The 12,468-nt window shown below is 45.1% G+C and overlaps 1 protein-coding gene across 1 annotated transcript in view; it reads right to left on the reverse strand.

Annotated features, from left to right (window-relative positions):
• Nucleotides 1-11,105, reverse strand: part of USP9X (ubiquitin specific peptidase 9 X-linked) — a 144,891-nt gene extending 133,786 nt beyond the window's left edge. The window contains 1 exon segment of the mRNA XM_033201721.1: nucleotides 10,343-11,105. The gene's annotated coding sequence lies outside the window, so the exon portion shown is untranslated.
• Between the last annotated feature and the right edge of the window lie 1,363 nt (nucleotides 11,106-12,468).

The raw sequence follows: 12,468 nt of genomic DNA on the forward strand, positions 1-12,468 counted from the left end.
TCCAGCCTGGGCAGCAGAGTGAAACTCTGTCTCAAAAAATCAATAAAAAAAAATAAATAAAACACAGATCTTGTGACTCCAAGTCCAGTACCCTTCCACTGACTACATTCTCACTTAAAATAAAGCTAACCTCCAAAATAGGAAGCAATTAAATCATTACAATTATTTAAACGATCAGATTATGTCAAAGTATTTTAAGGCAACATAACATCTACACACACCAAGGAGAGGCTACAATTAATGCTATCTGGATGCTAGAGTCTAACCCCTTACGGGGAGGGGAGAGGAGAGTGCGGGGGGACGATGACACTTTTGCTTTGATAATCCACTGTTTAAGGAACCACATTGGGAGAGTAGTCATTCTGTAACCCAGATTCCTTTCTCTCGATGACCTTTCAACAGATCTCAACAGACAGCAGCTCTCAGTGAGGAAAGGGAATTGGGAGGTGGCAGGAAAAGCTGAAAGGGAAGACAATAGAGGTGTTCTGCTTTTTAGCTCAGTACTCCATTCTGTGGCAGAAAAGCGAAACTCAAATTAGCAGCACCTCCCTCATACCATGGGAGCACCCCATTGATCTCCTTCCTTTTCCCTAATCATTATTTCTTATCTTTCACAAGGACGGTTAAAATACCATCTGAATCCCCTGAGACCCAACTCTCCAACATATCTGCCACGAATGCCATCAGAATTATCTTTCAAAAACAAACACAAATCTAATGTCTCTTTTCACTTAAACTTGAAAGTACATCTCTCATTACCTTAACAGTAAAAGGCAAATGTACTAACATGGCACTCAAGGTCACCCCTTGTGATTTTAGCTTCAAACTACCTTTCAGTCCCATCTCCCATAACCCCTCCCCTCCCAGTATCTCTAGTGTTCCTTCCACACTCTACTACTAGTTCTTACTCTGAAAACATTATATTTCCACACTTTCATTGCTCCATGTCAAATAATGGTTCTCAATGTTGCCCCTAGGGAACAATTGGCAATGTCTGAAGACATGGGGGGGGGCTATACCACTGGCATCTTGTGGGTAGAAGCCAGGGCTGAGTAGGACAGCACCTCACAAAAAAGAATTATCTGGACCAAACTGTCAGTAGTGTCAAGGTTAAAAAACCCTGCCTCATCTCAAGTTGCTCCCTCTGCCCGGAAGTCCCTGCTCTGATCTAAATCTAAAGTACATCTCTGAGGACCTTATCCAGTGCCAAACAATGATTTCTCCATCTCTCCTACTACACTTTTCACACCTCCATTTAATACAGCTGTAATTGCACTGTATAATTGTCTGGCTCACCATCTTCAGAGCCTTGAAAGTAGAGAATCATCTTCATATACCCTCTGGTGACTAAAATGGCACAGGTTGAGCATCCCTTATCTGAAAAATGTGGAATCCAAAACGCTCCAAAATCTGAACTTTTTTTTTGTTTTTTGAGATGGAGTCTCGCTCTATCACCCAGGCTGGATGGAGCACAGTACCGCGATCTGGGTTCACTGCAACCTCCACCTCCCGGGTTCAAGGGATTCTCCAGCCTCAGCCTCCTGAGTAGCTGGGATTACAGGTGCACACCACCACACCTAGCTCACTTTTATATTTTTAGTAGAGACGGGGTCTCACCATATTGGCCAGGCTGGTCTCGAACTCCTGACCTCAAGTGATCTGCCCACCTCAGCCTCCCACAGTGCTGGGATTACAGGGGTGAGCCACCGCGCCTGGCCTCAAATTTCGGATTTTGAATTTTCACTCACCCACAAGTAATATTCCAAAATCTGGGGGAAAAATTACAAAATCGGGCACACTTCTGATCCCAAATATTATGGATAAGGCATACTAACTCAATCTACATTAAATGAATGAATTCAGTTCAATCACAGTAAGGTAACACTGACATGATTCTCCTTCCCATAATGCACCGAGGATAACAAAGCAATCTTCAGCTGATATTGACATGGCTCAGATAATGATATGCACTGACATCAGACAAGAAACATGCCGGGCATGGTGGCTCACAGCTGTAATCCCAGCACTCTGGGAGGACGAGGTGGGTGGATCACCTGAGGTCAGGAGTTCGAGACCAGCCTGGCCAAAATGGTGAAACCCCATCTCTACTAAAAATACAAAATTAGCCGGGTATAGTGGCACCCACCTGTAATCCCAGCTACTCACGAGGTTGAGGCTGGAGAATCACTTGAACCTGGGAGGCGGAGGTTGCAGTGAGTCGAGATCATGCCATTGTACTCTAGCCTGGGCAACAACAGTGAAACTCCATTTCAAAAGAGAAAAGAAATACACCCGTAGGCACTACAGTAGGTTCCTACTCCACCACTCAGTCTGGCCCCACAATCCCTCTTGCCTCAGCTCAGCATGCTCCAAGTCAACTCTTAAGAATCCTGGATAATTAATTATATCTACAAAGAACACAGTAAACAGATAATATACACACTAATTGAGTAAATGAGATTTTCTATATTTTCAAAAGTCTGGACAAATGCTGTACATAGCCAGTATCCTTTCACATTCCCCAAAATGTGAGAGAAGTCAAAAATTTCAAAAACAACAGTCACATGTTTTTAGGGGATTTTCCCACTCACAGAGTACAGAAAATTTTATTTCTAAACTTCATCATACATTTGCCACACTTAATTCCTATTTCATTCTAATTATTTCATTCACTATTTGAATAAAGCCAACTAACCAACCACCAAGCACAACTTAATCCAGTAAGGTTTAAGATTCATATCCCTAACCAGTTCCCTCTGTCTCAAGGATATTTAAGACCTCCAGGTAGGCTGGGCATGATGGCTCACGCCTGTAATCCCAGCACTTTGGGAGGCCGAGGCAGGCAGATCACCTGAGGTCGGGAGTTCAAGATCAGCCTGACCAAGATGGAGAAACCCCGTCTCTACTAAAAACACAAAATTAGCCATGTGTGGTGGCGCATGACTGTAATCCCAGCTACTAGGGAGGCTGAGGCAGGAGAATCACTTGAACCCAGGAGGCGGAGGTTGCGGTGAGCCAAGATCGCGCCGTTTATTTTTGTTTTCCACTCATTCTTATAAAAGGGCAAAATACCTCTCAACTTGCACATAAACGCAAGACACTGCTGTACAAACACAGCAAAGCTGCTGAAACCAAACTATTCTCAGGCAATACCACCTTGCAATAAAAAGAAACCCTTTCATCAGCTAATGTACAGAAGTCTGAACCCGACTTAAGGAAAGGAGATTCAGAGTTGTTAACATAAGAGTTGTTAACATATAGTGTATCAAATAGGAAGTCGAGCACAGTGGCTCAGGCCTATAATCCCAGCAACACTGGCAGGTCAAAACAGGAGGATCACTTGAGGCCAAGAGTTTGAGACTAGCCTGGGAAACACAACAAAACCCGTTCTCTACCAAAAATTAACCAGGTGAGGTGGTGTAAGCTTGCGGTCCTACTTACTCGGTAGGCTGAGGTGCGAGGATGGCTTGAACCCAGAATTCCAGGCTACAATGAGCTATGATTGTGCCACCACACTCCAGCCTCAGTGACAGCGAGACCCCCTCTCTTAAAAAAAAAAAAAATCGCTGCTCTTAACTAGGGGCTGGCAAAATATGGTTAACAGACCAATTCCAGCCTTCTGTTTTTGTACAGCTCGCAAGCTAAGAATGGATTTCACACAGAACATTTGCACTCAATTTGATGACAGGGAACACTCAACTTTACCCAATAAAGCAAAATACTGTATTACCTCCCCTCCACACACACACACCAAACTGCTTTTCTCATTAGACCTAAGTTATACATAATTGTATTTAATTATATTTTTTATTTCACCAATAAAAAATTTACCCAATGTCCTCAATTTTGCCTCTTAGCCCACAAATCCAAAGTATTTACTATGAGGCCCTTTACAGAAAAAGTTTACTGATCCCTGCTCTGAACTCGAGATGTTACCAAGCAGAGCAACCAAAACTTTGTACACTACACCTCGACCACAGAGAAAACACTGTTAGGCAGAAATGGGTCCAATACCATACGGTGACTTCCACGCTCTCTGGGGTCCAAGTTAATAATGAGCAGCCTTAGGACTTCTAAGTAACCAGTTAACAGAAAAGACCAGAAATGAGAGATGTAACCAACAGCCTCAATTTATAACTCTCAATAGCCACCAAAGTCAGCAGGAATAAAATGAACATAAAGGATACTAACAGGAGGCTTCAAAACTCCCTTTTTCCTTTCCACCCAATTCACAGCCTCTGTAGAAGACGGGATCTAATATCCAAGATCACCAGCTCAAACTCATCCAAGGAAAACAATTCCTTTGATTATGGTTGACTAACATGGGTCGAACATGTTCAAAGCTCACATGATTAATAAGAATAAACTATAGGGTGCCATAAAATGAAGATGCATCAATTCTGTACAAGAGGCTGGAGGTAGTGCAAGTTAATACTGCCCCAGATTTTCCCATTCAGGTAATCAAATGGTTATTATAAACAGTATTATTCTAGGTGCTCTGTAATACACAAAGGTAAAGGACAGAATCCCTGACCTTATTATCCATTACCAGAGAGACAATTTAATGTTAATGTTATGAGTGACTACAGAGAATTTAATAATTAATGTGATTTGACAGATATAGAAATAGTTGCATAAAGAAGGTAGTCTATGGCATACTATCTGGTCAAGTTACTTCACCTTTCACCTCTTTGAGCCATTTTTCTCATCTGAAAAATGAAGGGTCTGACTAGAAAGAACTGAGATCTCTTCCAGGACTCCTCGCTGTAATGGGATTAGTAAGACAAATGACTCCAAGTAGTAAAAAGAATTAGAAAAAATATGTAAAATAGCAAGAATATGATAAACTATGTTCATCCAACAGTTACTAAATGTCTGTATGCCAGGCACTTTCTAGGTGCTAAGGATATATCAGTGACTTAGAATGAAAGCCACTAACCTTAAAGATAGAATTTGAAGGACAAAACTAATCAAAACACCTAAACAAAGTAAATTAAATAGAAAAACACGCTGTGCAGAGATGATAGAGCATCAATACAGCTAAGGAATGGCAGGAGTAAGGGGTGACACCAGAGTATGTAATTTCCAGTCAAAAATTAACAGCATCAGAAGTACAGCTATTCCTAAAGCCAGTATGCCAAGAATTTCAAAAGAACCTATTTCTACTATACCTGACATTTGGGCTCACTGGAGAAAACTGGAGTTCAGAATGAAATTCTATTTAAAGTGACAAAAAATTCAATTGGCATATACCATAACAAAGTCTTTTTTTTAATAACAACTTAATCCAATCTCTCCTGAGGTACATAAAAGAATGCCAGAAAATTAGCACTAAAGACTTTAGAGATCAGCTAGTCCAGCCCACCTCACTTCGCATGTTAGCTTCTAGACAACAGTAATATCTAGAACAGCGCCTAGCACATAGCAGATGCCCCATAAGTATTTGTTGAATGGATTAAAAAGGAAACAAATATCTTAACAGATATTAATGTTTATAGTAGAGTTGGAACCGTAACACTGAGAAGGTGCTAAGTGACAATAAATTTGATATGTATGTGCAAATATACTGTATATTCTACGTTTGAGTGCGGAATCCCTCTCTCTTCTAGTGTTTGAGCTTTTCACTGCATGTCTGTGTTTCAGTCCGTAATTTCTGACTGTGTGACTAACAAAACGAAACTCAAGCAAGAGTACTACTGCCTAACGGTGGAACACATGCAAAGGGTCTCAGATCTCCCCTTCCCTAAAAGGGATGGCAAAAAAAACCCTGGTTACACATCAGACTCACCTGTAGAGCAAATACATATTTTGAAAAAGCTCCACAGATGACTGGTACACAGAGGTGGTAGAAAATCCTTGTTAGGCAGTGACTGAGAATAAAACTGAAAATCCATTTGTTGCCAAACATAAGGTATGTGTGTTTACACATATTGAAGCCACCAAGATTTAGCATGGGTATGTTTGAAGAATAAATTTTAGGTAAGCGATCTCATCCTAACAATATACTTTTTCACAAGTTATTCCTTAAAAGTATATTACAATGGTCATCACTTTATAATCCACAATAACTAAATGATAAATTCAATGCCCAATATAGGTAAGTGTTAGAAGTTTTAAGTCTTTTCTCCTTATAACAATTACATCAACTTTTTTCACGATCCCTGGAGTCCCATTTTCTATGATATAATTTAACAAAAAGATCTTTGGGGAATCTTGTGTCACACTAAGAATGCTCATAGGGCCAGGCCCAGTGGCTCATGCCTGGAATCCTAACACTTTGCCAGGCCCAGGTGGGCAGATCGCTTGAGCCCAGGAGTTCAAGACCAGCTTGGGCAATATGGCAAAATCTCATCTCTACAAAAGACAAAAAAAAAAAAAATACAAATAGCCAGGCATGGTGGCGAGCACCTGTAGTCCCGGCTACTCAGGAGGCTAAGGTGAGAGGATCACCTGAGCCCAGGAGAGGTCGAGGCTGCAGTGAACCGTGACCACTCGAGCCTCAGTGACAGAGCGAGAATCTATCTCAAAAAAAAAAAAAAAAACTCATAGATCCTGAACTCCTATAGGCTTCCCTGCTGCCATCCCCCCACCATGCAGAATTTGGTCCAATGGACCAAGCGGATTAAGAGACAGAAACTCCAAATAAATGTCTGTTACTGTTATTTCATTCATTCCATAAAACAATTATATATCAATCCCAAAACAACACAAAATTCAAAACGCTTAATCAAAATCAAACCGATTTTGACTAAGACAAATAAAACTCTAAATTCTCAAACGGAGATAACAGAATTTCATGTGATACTAAATGGTCATTTATGAGATCATTTAAATAAATTACTAGGAGACAAACGCATAGTTTCTACACCTTTTAGGAATGTTGTGTAATATTTTCTCATACTCACCAACTAAACTATCACCCTGAGCATGCTGGAAGATATATGGAAAGGGAGAAACCTATTTGCCATATAGCTTTTAACATATCCCTTGGGCAACCAAGGTATTTATCAAATTGGAGACTATCTTGATAGTCTTAAAAACTAAACTATATCTAAACCTACTCTGGTACAAGAAACAACCCAAAAGCTCTAAATGCTTTTTTAAAAATAGCAATCAGTGTCATTTCACTAACATGGCACAGTAGTTGAAGCACCACACTGGTTGAACCTGACAGACCTCAGACCCATCTCCATAAGGCAATAAATGGAAAATGCTTAACAGTGCTGACAGATAATTAACGCTCAAATGATAATCATGCTAATAACTGAAAACAATTGAGAAAAAAATCCATTTTCTTATTTATCCACTTGAAAGTTCTAACAAGATGATAAAAACAGTAGCCCAGTGGTTTTCAACTCCCAAATGCATGTAAGAATCATCCACAATGCTTTTAAAATATACCTTTGCCCAGGCCCCATATCAGACCAATTAATCAGTCTCTGGGGGTGAAACCCAGGGATCAGTTTTTTTTATTGTTGTTCTTGTTTTTTAACCAGGCCCAGTGATTCTCATGTCCAGTCAGGGTTGAGGTCCAATGCATCAACTCTTTCCCAAATATTAACGTTAGACTCTATGTTAAAATAATACAAGAACTTAGCAATAAATAGGATGGCTTTCAAAAATACAGCTCCAAAAAGAACCAAATGAAAACTAAAACACGTTTTTTTCCCTTTTTGAAAAAAGAGAAAAACGATTCAAGACTCAGAAAACATACCTACAAGAGGGGAAACATAATGTAGGCTACCATAAAAAGTAATAACGTTCTTTCAGAATAAAAACCAACTCACTCAATCTCAGGATAAGAGCCCCCTCACCTTCATTGCCCAAAAGACTTACAAAAACACTAACCCATTAACACACACTGCTAGATATTTCAAATAACGAATTCTTAAATCTGTTTTAAACAAAGATTGGTTTTAATACTAAAATTTTGAAACTAAAACGTTAGAAATTGATCTTATTAAATAAAAATAAGCTAAAAGACGCTTGTTGTGTGACCAACTAATCAAGAACTGGATGATTGGCAAATTCACGACAAACATCCATTTCAAAACCATAAGCTGCATTATATTACCACCATGTCAAAGAAAAATCTGAGAAGATAGCAAAGAAATCTCATATCTTAAGACATTAAAAACAAGACTCTGCAAGAAAAAAGATCTAAAATAAATCCTACTTGAGCATTCCATAGATAAAACATGAGAACTGGGAGGCCGAGGCGGGCGGATCACGAGGTCAGGAGATCGAGGCCATCCTGGCTAACACGGTGAAACCCCGTCTCTACTGAAAATACAAAAAATTAGCCGGGTGTGATGGCACGCGCGTGTAGTCCCAGCTACTCGGGAGGCTGAAGCAGGAGAATCCCTTGAACCCGGGAGGTGGACGTTGCAGTGAGCCGAGATCGTGCCACTGCACTCCAGCCAGGGCGACAGACAAAACAAAACAAACAAACAAAAAAAAACCATGCGAACCATGGACTACGGAACACCAAACTAGAGACCCCAATAACCTGGTGAAAGGTAAAATATGCCCTTCAAAGTTCCTTCCTGAAGTAACTTAAGATTCTCACACGTACTGTTGCTGGTGCTATTACTCCCTCCAGAAATTCTCAGAAACTACCAAGGTCAGCAAACAAAAGAAACATGAGAACGTTGATAACGAGAATTACAAGTTACACGTTCATGCAAAAAAAAAAAAATACAAGAAAAGGGGTAGAGATAATTAATATAGTCCAAATGTCCTATTTTTAAATTAGAGAAAACAAGACAGTAAAATACCAAAGACATTTTGAGTTCACCTGTGGAACACCAATTCCAAATACTTCAAGCTTTCACTCCACCCAAACGCTGGAACGATAAAGTTTAAAGGGTTAAAGTTAGATGTATGACACAGCACATTAGTTTAAAAATTGAGAAAAAGAATGTTGACACTTTTTCATATTTAATACATAATTCTTCAAGAATTTGAAGGCATTTGCTGAAACCAAAATGGCAGCCCAGCGAATTAGAAGACCAGCGAGATCTAAAGGAGAGTTTGTAGTCTCTATTTTTAAGTTCAAGTGTACTAACCAGCCACGCTAGTCATGGTGAAGGAGTTCTTTCCTAAGGTAATTAGCTCCGAGAGGGTTAAGTACCTGCTGGAAAGTTTCCTAATCAATGCACCCCAAATTATTCCCCTCAAAAGTGAAAGTATACATACGTTAGGTAGATTTAGGGACTCATGGGTTTCCAGGTACAAGAGCGGCACACATACTTCTCTCGCCGAAAAATAAAGTATGAATAATCTATACCTACAACTTGCTTAAACTAAAAGACAATCTGAAACAATTATATACACCTGTAAACTGCACCGTGTAAATTCAATTAACGTTATAACTATGGAACTTCCAAAAAATAACATGCTTAATTTAAGCAGGTTCTACTAGAAATTTTGCAAATTCTCGTGTAAGTTCTAGTCGCTACAGAAATCCACACAAATAATTGAAGAAGCCATCTACACACCTGCTCTATAACTCTTTAACTTATTTCACAATGAATGAAAAATCAGCCATTTATCCAACCCTAAGCCTCACGTCACAAGAATCTGAAGATCTGATCACTAATAAACTCGCACATGCTAATATTTGCAGAAACAGTTAAAAATAGAAAGATAATAGGTCCAAGCTAGCTTGGAAGCGATTTCTGCACTCAAAAACCCCTTTCACGGCTTTGGCCCTCTGCAAATTAAGCGGGGCTAAGGAAGAGTAGGAGGCCGATAACCCAGCTCCGACTCCAGGAGCCCAGGGCCGGGGAGAAACTGCGGGTTATCGCGGGAGGGTGGGGGGAGGCGGACAAGTCGTCAGGCCTGATAGCCAGGCGTAGCCGAGGCCTAGCTCCCCGACTCCAAATCACTCCACCTCAGTAATGGCGTTTGGTGTCAAGTGGAACCAGACCAGGTAGGAAAGCGGCCGCCCGGCCGGGGGCGGCCAGCCCCTAAACCGACCCGGGCCCCGGGTGCGGACGGCGGGGGGGCTGCCCGCCACGCCCGGAGACTCCATCCTCCTACTCGGCCCCAGACAGGACGGGAAGGGAGGAGGGGGAGGGACGGAGCCGTCAGCCATTTTCCCTTACAGTCCAAAACACACAAGACACGCTCTCGGGACACCAGCTCCACACACAACACGGCCTCGCGCGCCCGCCCAGCCCGGGCCGGAGGAGGGGGAACCGGGAAGCCCTGGCCCGGCCGGCAGCCGCCGAGGGAAGAAGCTCGCACACACGCACACCCCCCTCGCCCTCCTCCCCTCACCCACATCCAGCTGTTGGCCCCGGGAAGGCGCGTCGCCACGGTGCAGCTGGCCACTCACCGCACGACACAGACGTCTTCTCAAAACCAGGGCACGTGGAGGCGGGAGGCAGCAGGCGACGGTGGGGCTCGGTCCCGGGACAAGACCTACCCTGGGTGCATCCCAGGCCCGGGGGTGACCGGCAACAAAGTGTATTGAAAGGCTGCGGCGGCCGGGCTCGGGGCTGAGGGCGCCTCAACCAAAAGGCTGCACACCCGGCGCCGGAACTCGCTCCTCGCCGCGCCCGCCTCCTCCTCCTCCTTGGCCGGCTACGGCCCTCTTCCCCCTTCTCCCCTCAGGCTGGGGCTCTCGCTGAGCTCAGACGGGCTTCGGGCGGTGCGTTTCTCCTGCGTCACCTCCTCCTGCTCCTCCTCCTGCAGCGACGGCTTCACCTTCCCCTAGTCGCCGCCTCTGTCCCCGTTCCGGGCCTGGTGGCTTTGCAGCAGCTCTCTCCTAGCTCCCGGCGCCGACCCAAGCACCGGGCGCTAAGGCGGCCGCCTCCCGTGAGAGAGAGGCGGCGGCGGAGGGCTCCCGCGAGGCCCGGGAGCTGTGCAAGGCGGGGAGGGGCTCGGCACGGCAGAGGCCCTTACGGGGCCGGGTGCGGAGAGGTTGCGGCTCCGGCGGCGGCGGAGACTAGCGTCCGCAGCCGCGGATGCCCGTCCTCGTCAATATGGCGGATCCGGCAAACCAAAAAAAAAAAAACCGCTCGGCCAGTGGCGGCGGCGGTAGCGGCGACGGCGGCAGCAGCGGTGGCGGCGGCGGCGCAGACTCCCACTAGCCCCAGAGCCGCCCAAGACCCGAAGTTCTCCGCCCCCGTCAGACCCCGCCCCTCTCAGGCCCCTCCTTTCGGGCCTCCCCCTGCTCCTGCCCAGCCCCCTCCCGCTCAGCTGCCCCCTCTTCTCCCCCCTCCACCCCGGACCGTCAAGGCTGGGAGAGCAGCGCGAGCCGCCGAGGGGGCCGGGCTTGGGCGCGAGCCGCTGGGAACGCGGAGAGCTAGGGTGGGGGAGGGGAAGACAATGCGGTAAAGATTGTTCGCGCAGTACCGTTTCTTCCGGCTGGCCCCTTCAGGGTCGTGCTACCGCCAGAAATCCTGTTCCACGCCCCTCGGCTCAGGAGCGGGACGAGGGCAGAGGTGGCTCTAGGACCGAAGTTGGGGAAGGGAGGCCCGAAAAGATCTGGCACACCACGCCGGAGGGGCTGGGCGGCAGGGACTGGCGGGGTGTGCGGTCACGACGGGGTTAATCGCGTGAGCCGCAGCCGCGTCGCTCACAGTTTGACTCTGGCCGCTTGTTTTTGTTCCATTGTGAACCGTGGCCCCACCGACAAGAACCCGGATGATGACGTCACCGGCCTCCCCCTTTTCCGGGATCGTGGGGGGAGGGGTGCGGAAAGATGAGATCCCGAGACCACGCGCTGGGCTGTCGCCGCCGCGGTGCCTGGAGGTCCTGGCGGCGCAGCTGACCCGCGTCACGTGACGCACGAGCTGGCCGGACCACTGGGCTGCGGGGGCGCGAGGTCCCGAGGGCCTGGCCACCTGCTTGGCGCCGATAGGGGGAAGGTGTGGCTATCTCCTGCAGCGGAAGGAGGGGGCGTGGGGAGTGAGGTCCTTTTCCCCACCCCGCGAGGGAGGTGCTCTGAGAAACACTTTCACACGATCATGCAGCATCAGTACTTGAAAGCGTTTAGGCGTCCTCACAGCGTAACTGACGGGAGAGACTACCTTGTTGGCCATAGGAGCCTTTCAAACATACCAGCAAAGAAAAAAATTATAAAGTACCCCAGACGGCTTAGCGAATAGGCCGTACTTGATGTGGCAAGATTAGCCTCCATTGCCAGATCATCAGCACGATTCAGTGTTAGAACCCGGAAGAAACTTATGAACCCATCCGCTGTGTCATGGACTATTTTCTACATGTTTATGTTCCAAAGTGCAGGCGTAGGAAAAACTTAGGCTAATCTCAAATTAATGGGGTGCTTGGAACAATTCTATACAGTCTACCTAGGATGCCCAAATGAAGAGGAAATTAACAGTTCCTAATTTACAGATTTCCTTTTGAATTAAAAACTACCTGTGGACATCAAATGGCATGCAAAATCATAGTAAAACCTTACAAAACGAGATCTATTTTTAGAGAACAGGGTTGAAT

This window comes from Trachypithecus francoisi, unplaced genomic scaffold (genome assembly GCF_009764315.1).
Source record: "Trachypithecus francoisi isolate TF-2019V2 unplaced genomic scaffold, Tfra_2.0 Lachesis_group6, whole genome shotgun sequence".
NCBI lineage: Eukaryota > Metazoa > Chordata > Mammalia > Primates > Cercopithecidae > Trachypithecus > Trachypithecus francoisi.